The following is a 13,158-nucleotide window of genomic DNA, read 5'->3' as shown; positions in this document are numbered from 1 at the left end:
AATATGTACAACTATTACATATCAATAGTTAATTTAAAAAAACAAACTAATTTAAAGCCTACACATACATATTAATTATAGCACATAGCAATGGCAAAGGTCTATCATGGTCAAAAAGAATACAGCTGAATAAATTAATATCTGGGGAAATGAAATGGAAAAGAAATCAAGTAGTATTCATTCAAAAATGCCTGCCCCTTTCCATAGAGTTAATTGAAGGCACAACGACTATGCCATAAACCAAAGTTCCAAACAAGAGTCAAAGCTATATTTTATAGAATTGCCACTTTCCTCACCAATACCAATAAATAAATAATTAAATCTACCCTTTTGGCATAATAAAGTCATTCCAATAGAACTAAGAGTGCCACAGTTTCAATGTCATCTCTTCTGAAAATAAATGTTGCTGCCTTGACTCAGAATTCAAATTGCAGCAGCAGGTCATTATTTTGTTCTATTCTGTTGACATATTTTAACTCATTTTGTAAACGCAGAATTTGTTCCTGTTCTATAATCCCAGACAGAAAAATGTTTATGAGAAGGCAATTTCATTTTGCTAGGTTGGCAGTGATAGTCCCTTGGGGGAGAGGCCAACTCAAGCAGGACTGAAGCAGCTGTTAGAAGCCAATTTTCCTACCTGCTAATTGCTTTTATGACTACGATGTATGGGCTCAGACACCCACCTGGCAAGCAGAAGATAGATGGAAACAGTCACATCTCAAGAGGTTTTTACCTTCTTCTAAAAGAATTCAACTAGGAGACAAAACAGTGAAGAAACAGAAAAATGTCAAAAATACAAAAATATTAATTGCAAAAACATTAATTGTATCTTCCTGACTACCAAAAGGAAAATGAAAAAGAATGAAAAGACATTTGTACGAATAGCTGGTAGAAAAAATATTCATTCATTGGTCACTCAATATTTATTGAAATGCCTATTATGGCAGACACTACTGTAGGTGCTAGAGATACAGCAGTTAACTAGACACAATGTCCCTTTGTCCCTATCAGAGGAGATTAATGAGAAATAACAGCTACCTCTGGTACTAATTGGAAAACACAACACGGCCATGTAATAAAGTGAGTTGGGAAGCACTAATTTACAGTGAGTTGTCAAGGAAGTCTCTTTGAAGAGGGGACATTTAAGCTGAGACTTAAATGACAAGAAGAATCCAGTAAACCACCAGTCTGAGGGAAGACCATTCCTTGCAGAGGGACAAGGAGTAGAAGACTTGCAAGTTGGAATAAACTTGGTATATTCATAGAAGACAAAATAAGGCCAGTGTAGCTGTAGTTTTGTGAACAACGTTAACAACGGCAGAAGATAAGATCTCTTCAAAGTGCCATAGCCATTTCAAAGTTATCTGCTGAGAAGATAAAAATAAAACTATGACCGATGAACTATTCATGGAAATTCACTTTTGGACTAGTAATGACCACCAGGAAACCTTCAACAAAAAAAAGATAAGCATGAGTTGAGAAATGCCACAGAAGAAGAGGTTTCTGAATCAGAAAGAATCAGCATCAGAGTACTGGCTGAATCAGTGCTGTCAGGAACCCCAAAAGCAATATTGTTCTAGAAAAGATCAACATCTAGGGCTGGCACGCCTGGACAAGGGGGTATCTGAGGCTTATAATAGGAACCGTTAAAGCACAGCACTCATAAATGAACTCCAATCACAATGGAATGTTTCTGGATGTATTTGTTCTAATACTTGTTTGACCTACACATTTGAGATAGCCCAGAGACTTTAAAAAAATTTTAATGTAAATAACAAATAAAACAACATAAAACAACACCCTCCTAAAACAGAAATTTTTAGAAATTACAGAAAATATTTCCACGTTTAAAACTCTTCCTAGGTTACAAAATAAATTGGGAGTTTTTTTAAAAGAAAAAAAATTTAGTGAGTACATAGATCATCTGTTTTCTTTCTATAGCAAGCACAAAACAGCGTTTAAGTTCAAAAGCATCTATGACATTAAACAATGCTACATTTAAAAATAAAACATACCTACTAAAAAAGAAGTAGCTCACCTTAATTGAAGGATAAACTTTATTTTTTTTTTTTTTTTTTTGAGACGGAGTTTTTTTTGAGACGGAGTCTTGCTCTGTCCCCCAGGCTGGAGTGCAGTGGCGCAATCTCGGCTCACTGCAAGCTCTGCCTCCCGGGTTCACGCCATTCTCCTGCCTCAGCCTCCTGAGTAGCTGGGACTACAGGCGCCCGCCAACACGCCCGGCTAATTTTTTGTATTTTTTTAGTAGAGACGGGGTTTCACCGTGTTAGCCAGGATGGTCTCGATCTCCTGACCTCGTGATCCGCCCGCCTCGGCCTCCCAAAGTGCTGGGATTACAGGCTTGAGCCACCGCACCCGGCCGATAAACTTTATTTTTAAGCACTGAATGATTCCCAAACATACTGTATATGTTGCATAATGCTAACAAGACATTTTGTAATAATGCTATAACGTTAAAATTCCCAGACTATGCACATGGCTATCAAACATATGCACTTTTCTACAAAAACATTTTGGTCAGACATTATTCATCTAGAGAAAAAAAGAAAGAAAAAACAACGGAGATCAAAAACTTGCTCTACATGAGGTATATGGCAATGTGTCTTCACTTAAGCCACATGCCAAAAAAAAAAAAAAAAAAAAGACTGGGATCAGAGACCTGTACTGGAATTCCACCTCTCACACTAATTAGCGTACAACATCCCTGAGTCTCAATTTTCCTCATCAGTAAAATGAGTCTCATGCCACCTACTCTTATAAGATTGATAGGAATATTAAATAAAACAGGTTAAGTTTAAAGGAATCCAGTCTTATTATTTGGTAATTACACTATAAGCAAGGGAAATGTCTTTAAAAAACAGTTTATTTTTTAAAAAGAAAAAATAATAAATAATAGGTTGTAAGAGCTAAACACAATGTAAACAATACTCAAGTTGAATATACAGGCCAAACTCCTTTATTTTACCTATGAAGAAATAAAAGCTGGCAAGCTTAAGTGACCAGCCCAGAGTTGAAAAAGCAGGCAGAAAAAGGGCTAAAATCTTGCTTAATTCCTAAATGCGGTATACATTTTATAGAGCACTTTCATGTATAAGATCCAATTGATGTCCATGATAAAATAGTTAATCTGACCCATGAGAAAACCCAACGCACCAAAGTCAGCCAGCTTCTTAGTTATAGAACTGTGACTAAAACCTGATGATGAATACTGTCTCTCTCTCTTTTTTTTTTTTTGTGGGGCGGGGGGGGCTGGTAGGGGGTAGAGTGGGGGTCTAACTGTGTTGCTCAGGCTGGTCTTGAACTCCTGGGCCCAAGCAATCCTCTTGCCTTGGCCTCGCAAAGTGCTAGGATTATAGGCATGACTTACCATGTATGGCCTATGTCTCTTAAAATCGAGATTTAAAGCCTTTCTTACTTATAATTTAACTAATACAAAAAAATGTCTTAGCAAGCAATCATAATTTTATTCAGTCAATAATTTTTTTTTTTTTTTTGAGGCAGAGTCTCGCTCTGTCACCTAGGCTGGAGTGCAGTGGCGTGATCTCGGCTCACTGCAACCTCCGCCTCCCGGGTTCACGCCACTCTCCTGCCTCAGCCTCCCGAGTAGCTGCGACTACAGGCACCTGTCACCATGCCTGACTAATTTTTTTTGTATTTTTAGTAGAGACGGGGTTTCACCATGTTACCCAGGATGGTCTCAATCTCCTGATTTCATGATCCGCCCGTCTCGGCCTCCCAAAGTGCTGGGATTATAGGCATGAGCCGCCGTGCCCAGCCTCAGTCAATAATTATTTTTTAAAGTCACACTACAAAGACATAAATGTTTCCATGTTGTATGTAAGAGACTCAATCAGCTTAACATAAAAATGTTCATAATAGGAGCAAATTAAATTGCCAAAGACACATTTTTAGGCCTATTTCCCAAAGCTCAATTGATATCGGCTTAATATAATGTAGCAAGACTTACTTTTATTCTGTTTGTTCACAGATTATTTAAACCAGATAGTTGGGTTAGTGAGTCACTAAGTATATGCTTGAGTATGATACTGAATTCATGTTTCTATCATTAATGACTCTAATATTCACATACTTTAAAATTACTTAATCCTTCACATTGTCCTTTCTTCATGTAGGATTTTCAAGCTAACCCTTCTATAAGTAGGTCAATTGTTGTTAGACTTAAGTTGAGATGATTCACTTTCACAAATAATTATGTTACAAATACTGCATTGTTTTGCAGCTGGGGGGACAGCCAGGCTGGAAAACTAATTAAAAGAAAAGGATTCAAGTGGAGAGGAGCCAACTGAACAATATGGTATCTAAAAAACAGACACATTTACAATACATGTTTCTGAGTGTCACTAAGAAAATATACATCTGCTCCATATTCCAAATTCTTCCTTTAAAAAGGATCAAGCATTATAGGAAGATTTCTAGGTTTAAGAAGAAGACATGGAACAGCAATGTAGGAAGTCAGGGCTCAGCCACCATGATAGTTTTCAGATCATTTGTGCAAACGTAATAAGAGCATACCCCCAATAGGTCTCTGTTCAAAGCCACTTCAAAAGATGTGAAAATGCATGCACAAAAGTAATCTCTGAGTTTTGCAACTACTAACTGGCAACACTGTTGTTGGGTAAGTGAGAACACAAAAGAACAATAAATCAATACACAAATTAACAGTAACCACTCATGCTAATTTCATATGAATTAGAAGAATCAATATATAATTTGGGTGGGAATCCAGCACTCTTAAAATAGTCATGGCCAGAGAGTACCATCAAATTAACTACTTAGCTCAGTTCACAAGACTTCATTTGTGCTCAGCAAGGACTATCACTGAATAGGGAAGAGCCTGAATGTAGCAGCTTTCCACTGAATTAAGATAGTATATATACCTTAAGGTATGTTGCTTGTCTGTCTTCTAAGAATTTTTTAAGCTACATTTGAAAATACATGATAATACAATTGTGAGTCTCCTTAGTGTTAAATTTATAATTAGATAGGCAAAATAGTAAGTGTATGTGTGTTAGAGATTCAAGTAAAAAAAAAAAAAAAAAAAAAACAAGGCCCAGCTTGTGACAAAGCATCACTACAGATCCCCCTACAGCTCATCCCTACAGCTTCCTCAGCCATAGCTCTAAACAAGCCACAGAAATTAGAATGAACATGCTGAAGCATCTTATGGATTAATAAAGACAAATCAATTCTGTATAATCTATTTTGTTTTTTATTCAAATTATCTAAAATTGATAATTTGTAATCGGCTGTTAAGAAACATAATCAATTACTGGAGCACTCCATTTCTCAATCACCTTGGATACGCAGGCATTTACTGCAAACATGGCCCTCTATTTAGAGCAATTCACATGTAAAGCACTCCATTAATTACACTCTTCATTCAATACACATCTATTAAGCACTATTGTGTACTAGGCGCTATTGGTATTAGAGAAATACCATGCTGAATCAAATTAGCCCCTGCCTTCAGAGGCAGAAGGCTTTGCTTACAGACATGCAAACATTACATAATGAGACAAGTGCCATAACAAGATGTATACAAACCACTATGGAAATACACAAAGGGAAGGACTTAATTCTTTCTAGGGAGGTGAAGAAAAAAGGCTTGTCAGACTACCTAATATTTAAGTGAGCGTTAAAGGGTCAGTATGAGTTTGTTTGGTAGATATACTAGAGGTTGTTCATGAGAGAGGATGTGACAGACCCACAGCCTGTGCAAAGCTGGGAGGGCAGAAAAGAGTACTTGCTTGGAAAGACAACAGAGCTCGGTAATAGGTAAGAACGAAAAAGTAAATATGATCAGAATGAGGCAGGAAAATATGGTCTGGAGGCAGGGAACATAAAGCCAATTCACACTTCAGCTATAACAGGAAATATCCTCTCCATACGGTATATGCCGTAAATGACTTTATAACTTTACTTCATCCTCTTCATTTACATAGGGCGTACCCCAAGTAAGGGGTATTTAAACTCATGAAAAACTCCGTAACAGGGCCTCTGAGCTCTATGCTCAGGCCCACTCCCACACTGTGGCATGTACGTTCATTTTCAATAAATTCCTTCATTCCTTCCTTGCTTTGTTTGTGCATTTTGTCCAATTCTTTGTTCAAGGTGCCAAGAACCTGGACACCCTCCACCATTAACAAGAATAGGGCACAAGGTTCTTCAACAGGCCATGTTAAGACTTTATCTTGATGAAAATGTGGAGCACTGAAAAGTTTTGAACACGGGTGTGGTAACAGTTTGAGTTTAGACAATTATTTCTGGGCATACAAGAAAAGGACAGACCAGAAAGAATAAAGTCTAAAGGTAATGAAGTCTGGTAGACCTATTATAAGATTATTAAAATCAGCCAGGTGTGGTGGCTCATGCCTATAATACCAGCAGTTTGGGAGGCCAAGGCGGGAGTATAGCTTAAGCCCAGGAGTTCAAGACCAGCCTGGGTGACATAAGGACCCCATCTCTCCAAAAATTTAAAAATTGGCCAGGCACGGTGATACATGCCTGTGGTTCCAGCTACTCAGGAAATTGAGGTGTAAGGATTGCTTTAACCTGCAGTGAATTATGATCACCACTGCACTACAGCCTCCAGCCTGGGTGACAGAGCAAACCCTGTCCCAAAAAATTATTAAAATCACTACTATCCTTAGATCAAGGCAACAGGATTTGGTCCTCCTAGCCATACCTCTCCCGCAAGAAGTGAGCAGTGCAGAGGGCCAAATCGAAGTGCCTTACTGGATCTATCTCCAGAAATCACTTTCCACCTACCTGAAACCCCAGAACTCTGCTCAAATGGCCCTGAGTCCACTTCCAAGACAGGTCCTCATTCAGATATATGCACCACTAGGCCTGAAGGGGAGATGAGGGACAGCTGTTGAGAGGAAATGGGGGCTATGGAGAGAGCCTGGACATTTTGCCAAAATTTAAAAATATATACATTTTAAATTTAAAATATATATACTTTAGAAATATGTCATATTTTTAATATATATAAAACAATAAGTTGAGAATTACCAACTTCATACTATACTCATTAATAACTGAATATTTGTGCCTAGAAACCTAAGGTTGTTTATGATATAGAGTATTAACCTGAAATTTTTTAAAATTTAATGTTTCAAGAAGATTTGAAATAATTATTTAACAGACAAAAAATATTTTCCCTGTAAGACGACATACAAAAGTCAGGATCAACTTCTCAGAAAGTCAAAGCAATTTGAAGATAGATGTGCCAAACAGGTGTTCATAACAGCTTTGTTTAAAAAAAAAAAAAAAAAAAGAGATTTAGTGAAGGATCAATGTGTGGACTAAAGGCACATATTCGTTATACACAAATGAGCTAATGTATTGTACTGCTCTTCTCATTAGCTACAGAGATGCATTACCCTCACATTAAATACTCAGTGAGTAAAAACACTCTGGCAAGCATCTGTTGGCTAATAACAAAGAAAACCATGGACCCTCTGAGGCCAATTTCCATCCAGCTGCAAGCATGGAAGCAGCAAACACATGCACTGCTTTTCAGTATCAACCCCAAATAACCGTGAAAAAGAAACTCCTTGGCTATTCTGTGGCAAAGGCATTCCAAGTATCGATCGTGTATGCTAAACAAGACACTTGGAAAAAGTTAACTCCCTAAATCCAGGCTGGCATTTAACTTGCTTGTTACCAACAGACTGTGGTAGAAGTGACACTGAGTGACTTCTAAGGTTATGTCGAGAAAAGCCATGCAGGTTCTGGGACTAAGTTTGGGATGGCTGCTACACAGCAATGTTGCCAGACACAATTTGGTATGTGAAACTGGGACGCTGACATAACAAAAACCTAAAAGATGCAACACTGGTTTCAAGACTAGGTGGTGGACCGAAGCTGGACCCAGGCTTAAAGAGCCTGGTAGAAACTACTGAAAACGAATTAAAGGAGAGTTAAATGTTTTCAGAAAGACCTTGTTATGAAGTGGCAGAAAACTTAGCAAAACTGTTGCCTGCGGTAAGGTAAAAAACAGAAAATGTTGGTAATGAACTACTACTTCTACCTAAGGTAATTTCAAAGCAGAATGTCCAAACTGTCAACTGGTTTCTTTTATATGTATAATATAAGGTAAAAAAAAAAGGAGATGACCTAAAGAAGAAAGTACTTTTCCAGCAGAATTTAGGGGAAATACAAAGAAGTCAGCAATTGCTGGGTCCAAAAATAAAACTATTTCTCATCCACAATGTCTCCCAGCAGAGAATGCTCAAAGTAAGAAAAGGTCTGAGGACAAAGATCAAACATAGGATGCAGAATAGAAAAATCTCATCTCAAGGTAGAGACGAAAGCCAAAGGTGTTACTGTGAAATCTTTTGTTACATTTCTCTCCTGATTTCTTCTTCATGATCTTCTTCCCAGTTCCTTTTTCTGCACTTGTCCACTAAATCTAGATGTCCCTGAGGATTTTGTCCTCAATCCTGGGCAATTCCTTCTTCAATCACTCTCTAAAATCTCTTAACCTCAAAAACTCTCTCTCCCTTTCAAGCCTCCACCTCCCTCTAAGAACAGCAGACAGATCTGTACATCTCCACTCAACTATCTCAGAGAAACAACAAACTAAATATTACAAAATCCTATCTTCCACTCCAAAAGTTCCTTCTATACCTGAAAACACACTGGAAAGGAATGACTGGAAATAAATAGTACCACACCCATTAAATTGCCCAACTTGACAGTCATCTCTGATTTCTACACTTCCTTCGCCTCACCCAACACCAATATTTAATTAGTCACCAATTTCTATGAATTCCACCTGCTAAACCTTTCTGGCATCTCCCCCTCTTCAAGTTATCTCCTATCTGGACTACATATGGCCTTCTAAGTGGTCTCTCCATTCCAAAATATCTTTCATACTACTGTCAAAACCATCTTCTTAAAATAAAATATTAGCCATGTTAATCTCCTGGTGAGAATCCTTCAAGAGCTCCCAATCAAAACCCTTTGATACAGCTTACAGGTAGGTACTTTGTGATCTGGCTTTTCCCTGCAAACTGTCCCCACATATCATTTATTCCAACCATGCCAAAAAACAGGACTTATACTCAAGATGGTTATGAATACATAGTTTTCTCTCTGCCTAGAAAGTGTTGTCTCTTGTTATGAATACTAAGTACGTTTTTGTTCATTAATTTAACAGTTTTAGAACACTTAGCAGGGCCGGGCGTGGTGGTTCACATCTGTAATCCCAGCAGTTTGGGAGGCCGATGGGGGAGGATCATGATATCAGGAAATCAAGGCCATCCTGGCTAACACGGTGAAACCCTGTCTCTACTAAAAATACAAAAAATTAGCTGGGCGTGGTGGCGGGCATCTGTAGTCCCAGCTACTCGGGAGGCTGAGGCAGGAGAATGGCGTGAACCCGGGAGGCAGAGCTTGCAGTGAGCCAAAATAGCGCCACTGCACTCTAGCCTGGGCAACAGAGCGAGACTCCATCTCAAAACAAAACAAAACAAAACAAAAAAAACAACAAAAAAAACCCCACTTAACTCTGTGACAAATCTGGCAGGCACATGAAAATAAATGAGAAACACTACCTGCCTCTTCTCTGGAAGCACACTGCCTAGAAAGAAAGAAAATAAGTACAACACAGGGATTTATAATGGAAAGTAGCATGGTGTAGTGGACTGATTTCTTGCAGGAGGTGGAGCGATATGATTGATAGACAGTAAGCAAAACAATGGAATAAATACAATATGATCTCCTGGATCAGCAAGTTTCCTGGATATAAGTAATTTAAAACATTTTAATACTATTATACGTACTTATTATAAGTAAAATACAAATTTACATGAAAGATGCAATAAAAGACTTAAAAATTCATGGGCCTGTTGTTTCCTGACTTTTTAATGATGGCCATTCTAACTGGTGTGAGATGGTATCTCACTGTGGTTTTGATTTGCATTTCTCTGATGGCCAGTGATGATGAGCATTTTTTCATGTGTTTTTTGGCTGCATAAATGTCTTCTTTTGAGAAGTATCTGTTCATGTCCTTCGCCCACTTTTTGAAAACACAGGTGCTGGAGAGGATGTGGAGAAATAGGAACACTTTTACACTGTTGGTGGGACTGTAAACTAGTTCAACCATTGTGGAAGTCAGTGTGGCGATTCCTCAGGGATCTAGAACTAGAAATACCATTTGACGCAGCCATCCCATTACTGGGTATATACCCAAAGGACTATAAATCATGCTGCTATAAAGACACATGCACACGTATGTTTATTGCGGCACTATTCACAATAGCAAAGACTTGGAACCAACCCAAATGTCCAACAACGATAGACTGGATTAAGAAAATGTGGCACATATACACCATGGAATACTATGCAGCCATAAAAAATGATGAGTTTATGTCCTTTGTAGGGACATGGATGAAACTGGAAAACATCATTCTCAGTAAACTATCGTAAGGACAAAACACCAAACACCGCATGTTCTCACTCATAGGTGGGAATTGAACAATGAGAACTCATGGACACAGGAAGGGGAACATCACACTCCGGGGACTGTTGTGGGGTCGGGGGAGGGGGGAGGGACAGTATTAGGAGATATACCTAATGCTAAATGACGAGTTAATGGGTGCAGCAAAACAACATGGCACATGGATACATATGTAACAAACCTGCACATTGTGCACATGTACCATAAAACCTAAAGTATAATAATAATAAAAAAAAAATTATTTTACCCATAAAAAGAAAAAATTCATGGGCCATTTTTGGCAAGAATGACTGTTCAGATTAGAATTTAAAGTAAACACTAAGCAGAAGAGGAGCCACTTTAAGTCAAAGAGACACTTTTATAATTGAGCAAGTCACACCACATTTTGGCCCCGCCTACTCAAAAAGCCAACCCTAGTTCAGTTCAAGTTCAAGTTCAGTGAAGCAATACTGAAAAATCAACAAGATTCTGTAGGACCCTTTGCTGCAGCCAGCTCATACCTCTATACGGCCTCTATACAGGGCTATAGACCTGGCATGGAAGAAGGCTTACTCATAACCAAGGAGTCTTGAACTCATCCATTTTGGGGGGTCCAGATTAAAATTGCCTGTAATTATGTAAATCAGGTCTAAGAAGGCTGAGAAAAAGTTTACCCTGATTCCAATTCTTGTAGAATCAGAATTATAATAGAAAAACTGCTGATTCCCTCCCAGAATATAAGCCCTGGAAAAGTTACAGCCCTGGAAAAATGGAAAGAACTCAGAAAAACCCCTGGGTTGACTAGGACCCCTATGTGTGGAATGGTCGCTTAGGCCTGAGACAAGAGGCAGTCCAGCAAAGCTGTGGGATAACAAACGAGAAAAAGAACTACTAAAGTTCGATTTTATTTCTCTTGTATCCCAGCGCCCATGTGTGCACGACCTGGCCCCAAATGTGCATTACTCAGTGATAAAAATTCAGAACAGTGGTTCCCTCCGGTGAGGGATAAGAATGTCAAGGAAGAAGTCTGAAGGAACTTAAGGGGTAATAAAATGTTTTGAATTTTTATAGGAGAGCAGCTACATGAGTATATGCATTCATCAAATCTCACTGAACTGTATATTTAAGAGCTGAGTATTTTTTTGTAAAATTGAAATTTATACCTCAACTTTTAAAAGTTTTTCTTTAAAGATTACAATAGATACTACTTTAGATCATTCAACTGGCAAAATTTAAAAGTCTGAAAAAAACAAGTATTGGGCTGTAAAACAACAGGATTTCTTATATATCGATGGTAGGAGAATAAAATTGCATAAGCCCTTTGGAAATACACTTCATATTATATCTTTAAGTTTAACATTCATTACCCTATGACCCAGCAATTACATTCATAGGTGTATACTCAATAGAATCTCTTGCATATGCATAAGAGATTGACAAGAGTCATGAATAGTAATGTTTCTTGCAGCAATATTAAAAATTGCAAACACCTGAAAATAAGATTCTTATTCTTAATCCCAGGAATAAATTGAGCATGATCACTTTCAAATACTTAAGTTGTCTTTATGTTTCAACAATAACCCAGTTTTTATACATATTACAGTTTATTCAAGGTGTGCATATATAGAAATCCAAAATTAAGGCACAGAATTAAGGCATTATAATGATTTCGTATTTTTAAAAGATGGAATTTATTTATTCAACATGACTTTTACAGGAGTAAAGATAGAATTCATCTAAATGCTGGTTACATAAATTATACTATAACCACACACAAAATATCCTGTGGCTATAAACACGAATGAAGTAGATCTACATATATGGAAAAATCTCCAAGATACAGAAGTAAGTTTAAGAAGCAAAAAGTAGGCTAGGTCCAGTGGCTCATGCCTATAATCCCAGCACTTTGGGAGGCTGAGGTGGAAGGATTACCTGAGCCCAGGAGTTCAAGACCAGCCTTGACAACGTAAGAAGACCCAGTCTCTAAAAAAGAAAAAATGTACATTAGCAGCGCATGCTGGCACATGCCTGTGGTCCCAGTTACTTGGGATGTGAAGTGGGAGGATCATGTGAGAACAGGAGTACGAAGCTGCAGTGAGCTGTGATCATGTCATTGCTCTCCAGCCTGAGCGACAGAGTAAGATACTGTTTTTGTTTTGTTTTCTTTTTTTAAATGAGACAGTCTTACTCTGTTACCCAGTCTGGAATGCAGTGGTGCAATCTTGGCTCACAGCAACCTCCGCCTCCAGGGTGCAAGCGACTCTCGTGCTTAAGCCTCCCAAGTAGCTGAGACTACAGGCATGTGCCATTACAACTGGCTAATTTTTGTATTTTTAATAGAGATGGGGTTTCACCATGTTGGCCAAGGCTGGTCTCAAAAGCCTGACATCAAGTGATCCGCCCACCTCAGCCTCCCAAAGTGCTGGAATTACAGGCATGAGCCAAGACCTTGTCTTAAAAAAAGTAAGAAGCAAAAAGTAGAACAGTAAATTCTCACAGATCAAAATAAACTCCATATATATTGATGCGTATGTATGTTTGCAAAAATAATTTAAAAGTAAATAAACTGCTAATGTTAGTTTCTTCTGAAAATAGAGACAGAGGATCTAAGGTGAAAGATTTACTTTTGTACATTTGCACTATCTATGAATCATTTTATACTATCTAAATTT

General features: G+C 38.1%; 1 protein-coding gene and 1 long non-coding RNA gene across 15 annotated transcripts in view; one reads left to right on the top strand and one right to left on the bottom strand.

Annotated features, from left to right (window-relative positions):
* PEAK1 (pseudopodium enriched atypical kinase 1) overlaps positions 1-13,158 on the bottom strand; it is a 292,413-nt gene that overhangs the window by 216,724 nt on the left and 62,531 nt on the right. For 5 of the 14 annotated variants that reach the window (XM_058427918.1, XM_058427919.1, XM_058427916.1 and 2 more), the window contains one exon: positions 684-753. The exons of 5 other annotated variants lie outside the window; for them this stretch is intronic. The gene's annotated coding sequence lies outside the window, so the exon portion shown is untranslated. Of the gene's footprint in view, positions 1-683; positions 754-6,807; positions 6,889-13,158 lie in introns of all 14 variants that reach the window. 4 more of the 14 variants (XM_058427920.1, XM_058427915.1, XM_058427921.1 and 1 more) reach the window with 1 other exon arrangement.
* The window catches only part of LOC131381226 (uncharacterized), a 72,851-nt gene that overhangs the window by 30,909 nt on the left and 28,784 nt on the right, over positions 1-13,158 (top strand). The gene's annotated exons all lie outside the window — the stretch shown is intronic.

Source organism: Hylobates moloch, unplaced genomic scaffold (assembly GCF_009828535.3).
Source record: "Hylobates moloch isolate HMO894 unplaced genomic scaffold, HMol_V3 SCAFFOLD_14, whole genome shotgun sequence".
NCBI classification, from domain to species: Eukaryota; Metazoa; Chordata; class Mammalia; order Primates; family Hylobatidae; genus Hylobates; species Hylobates moloch.
Note: the sequence above shows the minus strand (reverse complement) of the source record. Positions and strands in the feature narration are given on the sequence as shown.